The following is a 9,632-nucleotide window of genomic DNA, read 5'->3' on the forward strand; positions in this document are numbered from 1 at the left end:
GAGGAGAGGGGCTGACCTTGGTCAGGAGCAGGGACAGGTCACTTCTGGTGACGGGAGGCCGGCGGACCAGGCGGGTCCTGCCAATGGTGAGTAGTTGATAGCTGACAGCTTCTCGCCAGCCGTCCTCTAGCTCGGGGTCCCCTGGGCACTGCGGACACGGACTGGAGCATCTTCTGAGGACCGTCCGGGGTGCTGCGGGGTGTGGAACAGCCTTGCTGGCCCCACCCCCTTGATGCCAGTAGCCCCCCAGTCGTGATGGCCACAGACGTCCCCAAACATGGCCCCATGTCCCCTGGGGGCAGGACCACCTGGGTGAGATCCCTGCTTTAGCTGCAAGATTTGACCTGGCAAATCTGTTCTCAGTGGAAGTCAAGAGCAGCAACTGAACTAGAAAACTTGATGAAGGTTTTTTGGGTTTTTTTAATGTGATTGAGGGATCAGGTACCCTCAGTTTCATCCCAAAGCATCGATGCTGATGGAAGTCACTTCCAGGAGTAAGAACATGAAACAAAAAACACCAGAAAGTTTTTAGAAGGGGACTTGCCTGGGCGTCTAGTGGTTGAGACTCTGCGCTCCCAATACAGGGGGCCCAGGTTTGACCCCTGGTCAGGGAACTAGATCCCACATGCTGCACGGCGTGGCCAAAAAAAAAAGGTAAGTGGAAGCGATTTAACTTTGCTATGGAGAAAATGAATGATTGATCAAGATTACATTTGATTCGTTGAGTTTACTCCGAACCTACTCTCTCAAAGAAAGCTCATCAGTTGGGGGGCGGGGAATCTGGGTTTAGATGCTGTGCCTTCATCAACAAAGACCCAGGGGCCAGGGGGCAGGTGGCAAGGTCCACGTAACAGACGACCACAGACTGGGTGGCTTAACACGGCAGGAATTGACGCCCACGTTCTGGAGGCCTGAGCGCAAGGCTGAGGTGTCACAGGGCCCTGCTCCCTCTGAGACCTTTGGGGGGACCCTTCCTGCCTCTCCCAGCTCAGTACTGTTATTTACTATATTAGGATTGAAGACAGAAAATTTTGAAACATTTGTTAATGTCATTTAAAAAATAAACTCATTACATTTGAACTTTTTTTTTTGAAGTATAGTTGATTTACAATGTTATGTTAGTTTCAGGTATATAGCAAAGTGATACAGGTATACATACATATATATCTATTCTTTTTCAGATTCTTTTCCATTATAGGTTTGTTTTTTTTTTTAACATCTTTATTGGAGTGTAATTGCTTTACAGTGGTGTGTTCCATTATAGGTTATTAAAAGGTATTGAATATAGTTCCCTGTGCTATACAGTAGGTCCTTGTTGTTTATTTTATATACTGTAGTGTGTATATGTTAATCCCAAATTCCTAATTTATCCCCCCCCTTCCCCCTTTGGTAACCATAAGTTTGTTTTCTATGCCTGCATTTTAACGTTTTTAAAAACCACATTTTCCAAAAATAAAAATAAAAATAAAAGGATGAGTGACATTGCTTTCATTTTTCGAATCTCTGACTTGTGGCTTCAGAGAGGAGGAGCTGGATTCTCCCGTCGGCTCCTTTGCAGCAGGATGTTTTGGACCCGAGACACAGATTGAGGGTGAAAGGTTTACCTGGGAGGCGGAAGGCATAAATGAGCAGGTCACAGCCGTGGGCAGTCAGGAGGGCTCAGTCCCTCGAGGACCCTGCCTCAGGTTGTCTGCCCACGGGGGCGGGGGTGCTAGGGGCGTTCATCCTCCAGCTCACACACCTGGGCTGGGGGCCGGGGGGCCTTGACTCTGCCCTCAGGTGGAGAGTGCTGGTCTGTGTGCCTGCGTCTGTGTGTGTGCATGTGCGTGTGTGTGTGTTTTTGTGGGGAATGTGTTTGTGTCTTGTCATGAGTTGAATTGTTTTCTCCCCGTCACCGCCCCCCCCTCCCCGCAAATTTGTATGTTTAAGTCCTAAACCCTAGGACCTCACTGGGAGCATATTTGGAAATAGGGTCATTGCATGTGGAATTAGTTAAAATGAGACTATAGTGGAATGGGGTGGTCCAAATGCAGTATGGCTGGTGTCCTTATCCAAGGGGGAGTTTGGACACGCAGGCAGAGAGAACACCGGGCGTGGTTGAAGTGATGCTGCCACAGCCAAGGAACCACCAGAAGCTCAGAGAAGGGCCTCCCCTCTCCCCTTCAGAGGGACACCTCAACCTTGGACTTCCGGTCTCCAGAACCAGGAGAGAATAAATCTCTGTTGTTGAAGCCACCCAGTCTGGATGCTTTGTTACAGCCATCCCCAGACACACACACACAGACGGGTTGTCCTGTCGCCTGGCCAGTCTTCATCTCTGCTCCTGTGACCCCAGCTGTCACCAACCAGGTCCTTCACCCACAACCCAGAATGTCTCCCCACTGCCTCGTGACTTCTGTTCACCCATCGGGTAAGCCGGGCATCTCGCCTCAAGCATCAGAAACCAACTCCGGCCGTCTCGAGACGGCCCAGGAATTCACTGGAATTGATTTTTCAGAGTAAATTGATTTATAGGAATTTAGCAGATGCCCAAGGAATTGGTGGGTGGCTGGGGACCCTGAATCAGACCCCGGACCAGGAGCGAAGGTGGCTGTGAGGACCAAGAGATGCTAATAGAACATCATCTTCTAAAGCATCCTGCGTGGTGAGAGGGTAGGACCACGGCCCCGTCCCTGGAGTGAGCTGGTGTGAGCTGGCTCCAGGCTCCAAATCCCGAACAGGACTGTTCAGTGGCTGTTTTAGTCTCCTGGGGCTGCTGTAACAAATTAACACAAACAGCGTGGTTTAAAAGAGCAGACCTGGACTTCCCTGGTGGCACAGTGGATAAAGAATCTGCCTGCCAATGCAGGGTACATGGGTTTGATCCCTGGTCTGAGAAGATCCCACGTGCCATGGAGCAACTGAGCCCGTGTGCTGCAACTAAGGAGCCCGTGTGCTGCAACTAAGGAGCCTGCCTGCCACAACTAAGACCCAGTGCAACCACATAAATAAATAAAATTTTTTTTTTTAAAAACAGCAGAAATGTGGGAATTCCCTGGCGGTCCAGTGGTTAGGACTCTGCGCTTCCACTGCTGGGGGCCTGGGTTTGATCCCTGGTTGGGGAACTAAGATCCTGCAAGTCATGTGGCGTGGCCTAAAAAAAAAAAAAAAGAAAAGAGGAGAAATTTATTCCCTTCTGTTTCTAGAGGCTGGAAGTCTGAAATCAGGGTGTCAGCTGGGCTGGTTCCTTCTGAAGCCACCAGGGAGAATCTTTTCCATGTCTTTCCCGGCTTCTAGTGGCTCCAGAAATCCTTGTCATTCCTTGGCTTGTAGACACATCACTCCAATCTCTGCCTCTGTGGTTATGTGGCCTCTCCCTGTGTGTCTGTGTCCAAATGTCCCTCTTCTTACAAGGACACCAGCCATTGCATCAGGGCCGCCCTAAACCAGTGCGATCTCATCTTAACTTGATCACGACTGCAAAGACCCAATTTCCAAATAAGGTTGCATCCCAGGTCCCAGGGCTCAGGACTTCAATGTACCTTTTGGGGACCACAATTCATTACAGTGGCTAAATCTGGGTGCACATCTGTATGCGTTTCCTGGGGTGGCCGTAACAAAGTACCACAAACTGGGTGGCTCAAATCAGCTATTTATCCTCTGAGGGTCCTTCCTGCCTCTTCCAGCTTCTGGGGGCTCCAGGTATCCTTGGTTTGTGGACATATCCCTCCAGTCTCTGCCTCCGTTTTCATGTGGCTGTTTTCTCTCTGTGTCCCTCTTCTTATAAGGATGCAAGGCATTGGATTTAGGGCCACCCTAATTCAGCATGACCTCATCTTAACTAATTATATCAGCAAACACCCTATTTCCAAGAAGGGTCACATTCTGAGGTTCCAGGTGGATGTGAATTTGGGCGGATGCTATCCAACCCTCTACCTTGCCCAGGCCTTGGCCCCCAGGAGTGGGGTGAAGGAGCTCCTCGTGGGGGCTCCCTGGGGACAGGTAGGACATTATATGCCCCATGCTCAGGGGACTAAGCCTTCCTGGTTTGGTGGGATTTTCGGGATTTTAGCAATGAAAGGTTCGGGTCCCAGGAGACCCGGGTATATTGGGGTGCTTGGTCACCCTACACTGTGTCTCAACAATGGGGGGGGGTGGATGCCAGAGAAACCACACAATGGCAGATGGCCACCATCTGGGTCACATCTCACACAAGTCATGTACCTTGGTCTCCATCCGCTGAGCAGTCCTAGAGGAGGATCTGATTGGCTCATGCTGGGCCAATCAGAGATGGCTGGGAAGTCACATGGTACAGACCTAGTTGCTGGGGGGCTGTTCTCAGAGGATGGGGAGGCCCCTGGGGTGAACAGTTCGCCCCAGGGAGCTTCTGCATCCTCAAGGCCTTGATTTCTTCATGGCCACCCCTCACTGCCCTGTATGTGTCTTCTGGCCTCAGTTTTCCCTCCGTAGCTCACAATGACCAAAGAGAGAAATTTGATTTGTCCCAATCACTGGTGAGCTTATGGTGCCAGGCCTCGCCTGCACCCACTGGGATTGAGGGGGGTGGTGGTGCTGGGCCCACCCTCTACCCACTGGTGGAAGACAGCAGCACTGGAGGTTTGAAGCTGGGAGACACTGGGCACGTCACTTGGCCTCTGTAATCCTCAGTTTCCACAGCTCGAAAATGGAAATGTACGTGTCCAAGTACCTGCCCCACTGGGGCAGAGGCCTGGCTGCAGGGAGGGCTAATTCCATTCAATTCAACAAAAGCTAACTGGGGCACCCGCTTGTGTCTGTGGGCTGGTGCTGGACACCAGGACGCAGCCCTGATTCTGTCCTGGGGGTCTCTCCATGCACCTGCCTCTTACAAGGGTAAAGGAACAGAAGGGGGTGCTTCCTGTTTGTCTCTTCCCCGAAATCTACAGCTGTTTGGGATTTATTGGGAGGCTGGGGATGTTGTTTGACTTTCCCTGGTGGATGGGTAGGGGTGGCAGGAGGGGGCAATGTGGAGACTAGCTCATCCTCTTTGCAATGTTCTTATTATTTTATTGAGAGCCGCAAATGGGCTGTTTCCTACCCCAGCTTCCCCAAATGGTGTCCCCATGATCAAAGCCAAAAGGAAGCAGGAACATGTGGAGCACCTGTGAAGTGGGTTAAAAAAGAGGGAGCATGAAAGGCTGTTTGCTTTTTCAAAGATCCCAAGTGATTAGAGAGAAATATGTCCATTTGAGGCAGAAGGTCGTATGCTGGCAGTTCTTTATTCACTAATTCATGGATTCTCATGATGTACCCGAGGGGGCTATCGTTAGTTACAACTTACAAACGAAGATGCAGAGGACCAGAGGGGGTTAGTGACCTATTCATAGTCACAGAGCCTTTGGCTGGCACAACCCCAGTCCCGTGGCCTTTCTGCATTCTTTCCTTTGCACAAGCCCCCCTGCCTTTTACAGGGGCAAGGCTGGAGCTCAGGTTTAAGGCTCAAATACATCTGGAGGAGAGGCCACCATGCCTCCTGCTCCCCTGGGAGTTGAGCACCTGAGGGCAGATTTTTTTTGAACGTCAAGAGTAGGTGCCTACTGTATACAGGCACAGCAGTGAGCAAAACAGATTCAATCCCTGTTCTTGCACGGCTGGTGGAAGCCTTTGATTTGAAACAAACAAAGGTAAGGCTCAGGTTGGAGACACTGAGGATGCAGTGAGAAAGGACAACAGGGGAACGTGGCTTGGGCTTCCCGGAGGCGGTGACATTGTAAGTGGGGCTGAAGGAGGAGGACTGGGGCAGGACAAGCCCTAAACCGTTGTCATTCCGCCGCCCCCCTCCAGTTTAATTCTCCTCCCCCGTTTTTCGCTGCTGAGACCATGGAAATCTTCTTCCCGTCTGCCACATCTAGCTCTTAGCCTTTAGGGCCTGGACCTTGGTCACTCTGCCCCAAGCCACCTTGTAACACCATCTGAAACCGTCGTGTCCATTTATTCACCGTCCTGTCCATCCCCCGGCTCAGGACTTAGGACTCGCTGGGAATCCATGCCAAGAGCCTAGCTCACCATTCTATTTTCAGAGCCGCTGGCAGGCACTTAATAAAGACGAGAATGAGTGAGTCTCCTCCAACGGTAAAAATGCCCCGCCGGAGGAGGCCCTGTCCCGGGGGGAGCAGGGCCTCACTGCGGGGCCCTTGCCAGTCGCCCCTCCCCAAGCTTCCTCTCGGTCCGGGGTGGACTGACAGTGCGTGAGCCAGCACTCTGCAGACGACACTTGTTGAGCGCCAACTGCGTGCCTGGGCCCGTGCTCGGCCGGAAGGCCCAGCTGGACTAGTGCCTTGGGTGACGCCCCTCCTTGGCTCCTCGCTTACGTCACTGTTTCTTAGAACGCGGAGAAAGCGCCGCCAAGCCGCCCGCCCGTCGACCTAAACTCCTCGCCCCTCCCGGCCCCACCCAGCCGACTCCCGCCGCCCGCTCCGGAAGTCGGCCTGCCCCGCGCTGACCACGCCCCGCGGCACCGCCCGGCCGTGACGTCAAGTGGCGAGACCTTGACGTCACAGAAGCGCGGTGGGGCGGTGTCCGGGCGACCGGCCACGCGTCGCCATGGCAACGGCAAGGCGGGCCAGGGCCGGCGGCGGGAGCCCCGCCTCCCGGAAGGGTGGATGGGGCCCGGTTCTTTCCCCGCGCCCGTGCGCGCCCTCGCGGCCGCGCGCCTCCAGTGGTCCCGCGGGCTGCGGCCCGGCCGCGCTGGAGCAGCCGCAAAGCGCGGCGGTCGTCGCGTGGCGCCACCCGCTGCCGCAAAGCGGCGGGCGCGCCGCCGGGCCCCGCCCCGCGCGGTGACGTCACGCGCGCGCCCCAAGGCCGCCGGCCGCTGCGCAGTGGGCGCCGGGCCCTCCCCCGCGACGCTGGCGGCGTAAACGCGGGCCGCGAGCGACGCTGCGAGACCGGGGCGAGCCGGGCGCCCGCGCGGCGGGGACAGCCCGCGCCCAACATGCGGAGGCCGGCGGCGGCAGCGGCGCGGGAGCGGGGGCCCGAGCGGGCGCCGGAGCCGGAGCCGGAGCGCGAACGGGGTCCGGAGCGGGGGCCCGCGCCGCGCTGCTGAGGGAGCCCGGGCCGCCCAGCCCGGCCGCCCGGCCGCGGGGCCACGGCCACGGCCACGGCCACGGCGGAGGCCGTCAGGTAACGACGCGGACGCCCTTGTCGGCGGCCGCGGCCACGCGCCCCGGCGCTGCGGCCCCACCCCCGCGGACCCCCGGACCCCGCCGCCCTTATATCCCGAGGACCCCCCAGATCCGTCACCCCGCAGCCCCTACACCCAGACTTCGGACCCCCGCAGACCACTGCACGCCGTGTCCCGCACCCCGCGGACCCTACAGTCCGGACCCTTTCCTGTGGACCCCTGCACTCCCGACTCTGCTGCCCCACTGACTCCTGCACTGCGACCCCACTGCCCCTCCAACTCACTGACCCCCGCACACTAGACCCCAACCGCTCAGCACTTCTCCCCTGCACCCCTGATCTTGCCGCCGCCAGCGACCCCCGAACTCAGGCCCTGTCACCTCTCACCCCCATTAATCCCCATACTGCAGACCTCATTGTCCCTCCCGATTCCTCACTCCAGACCCTACTGTTCCCTCACTCCAGACCTCAGTGTCCCCCACTGTCCCTCAGCCCCACCCCACCGCCCCCCTTCACCACCCCCCAGCGCTCAAGCCGACGGTCCGCTCCCCGCGTCCTCCCACCCCTCCAGCTCTCGCTACTGGGCCCATCGCTTCTCCGCACGCTGGCGCATACACTCGCCCCTCTGTGGCCCTGCAGGTTTTAGCGGGGAGCTGGGAGCAGGGAAGGGGAGCAGCAATAAGGGTCTGGTCTGGGGGACCTGTTGTGGGCTGCTCAGGAACTCCCGGCTCTCGCCTGGCTGCGCCTCCCCCTTCCGCCCTCGCCACCGGCTTTGTTTTCCGGAAACACTTCAGATCAGGGAGGGGGTGCGATGTCTGCGTGCCCAGCAGCCACACTCATCCCCTCCCTGCCCTGTGCTTCCCCTGTTTCCTCTGCCCCAGTTTTCTCAGGGGAAGTGTTCACGATCGGGCTGGGGGCCTGAGAGAAAGCCGTGCTGTGACGTCCGAGGCGTCGTCCTGGGCAGGCTTTGGGCAGCTGGGGTAGTCCCTTGGCCTCCGGATGGCATTGTTTGCAGGAAACGGCCTGGAGAGCTCTGTGCACGTAGGTGGAGCCTAGCATTCTCTCCCCAACCCCTTCCACAGGGGGACCCTGGCCCGGCCAGCATCTGGGACTCCAGGGTTGTTCACACATCCATCCCAAGGGGCTTCTGGGGGCCCCCGTCCCTGCCCCAGGGGACACGGACAGGCTCAGTGGGCGTTTCCGGGCCCCCACGGGCTCCTGTGGCTCAGGGATGTGAGAGATCAGTGGGAGAGCACAAAGGCTCTGATTTGGGGGCAAGACTGGGGGCTGGGGTATGGCTCTGATTGGAAGGGGCTGGAGGCTGCCCTTGAGGAGAACAGGCTGAGCTGGGCCGCCGGTTTGAAAGGGGGAAGTTTGTGGTCCTCGCCAGGAGTTTGTTTTTATCTGCTGCGTCTCCACCAAGTTGTGGCTCTGCAGGCATGTGGCCAGGTGGGTTGGGGGGTTGACTGTAGCGCCCCCAGGAGCGCACACAGGCCTGGACAGGCCCGCCTCACTGTCTCCAGGGCCCCAGGTGTTCAGTTCCCCCGCTGCGGTGGTGTCTGTGGCCCTGTCTCTGAGAAGTGGAATGGGAGGGCCACTTGGGGGTGGTGGGTGTGGGCCGGGGGTCCAGCTGGTGGGGGGCAGCTCCCAGGCTGGGGGGCCAGTTGTGTCTGCTGCGTTTGGCCGTGGAGGGAGGGAGGTCGGGAAGGAGCTGGCTGGACCCCCCACCCTAGGGGTGGGCCAAACCCCGGGGTCTGCAGCGGTCTCCAGCCCGGCTCTGGTTTTTCCGTGTGTAGTTGCCAGTCGAGTCTTCTGGTCTGATTTCGAGTTCCTCTAATTTTTCTGAAGCGGGCTGGGGACAGGCATCTCATTCCCTGGCTCAGAGCTGTGACAGCAGAGCCCTGTGTACACAGACTTCTCTGAAGTGCTGCTGCTGGTTCCATCTTAACCTCCTCCTTTCAACTACATAGTAATTACCTCTGGATTGCAAGAGGAAGTAGGTGAGGTTTTTTTTTTTTTTTTTTACACTGAAAGCTTTCTATCTGTTCATCCCAGCTCTGGGAAAGCCAGCCAGCCAAGAGGCGTTCCAGACAGCTGCAGGGCCAACCTGTGTCCTTGGGGGTTTACTGGTGGGTCTGAGTGAGCACTCAGGGTGGGCCCAGTCCCTGCAAGGTTGTACCTGGGGAAGTAGCACGTCCCCTGGACGTCTTGGGGCACCAGGAACGCCTCGTCCCAGTGCTGCCCCGGACGCCTCAGAGCAGCAGGGTTTCTCCTCATGGTTGTTGTGGGTTTGGGTTGCTCCCCCCCCCCCAACCCCAGAGGCCTTACTGGGAGGCCTTACCAGGCTGCAGGCTGGGGAGGGAGCTGGCAGCGGGGTGTCATGGCCAGGGGCGTTGGGTGGGTCAGCGTGGGTGGTGCGTGCGGCTTGGGGTCGTGGTCAGTGTCTGGGGTCCAGCTGGGGCTGTCAGGCCCAGTGGGGGCCTTGCTGTCATGAT

This window comes from Balaenoptera acutorostrata, chromosome 2 (genome assembly GCF_949987535.1).
Source record: "Balaenoptera acutorostrata chromosome 2, mBalAcu1.1, whole genome shotgun sequence".
NCBI classification, from domain to species: Eukaryota; Metazoa; Chordata; class Mammalia; order Artiodactyla; family Balaenopteridae; genus Balaenoptera; species Balaenoptera acutorostrata.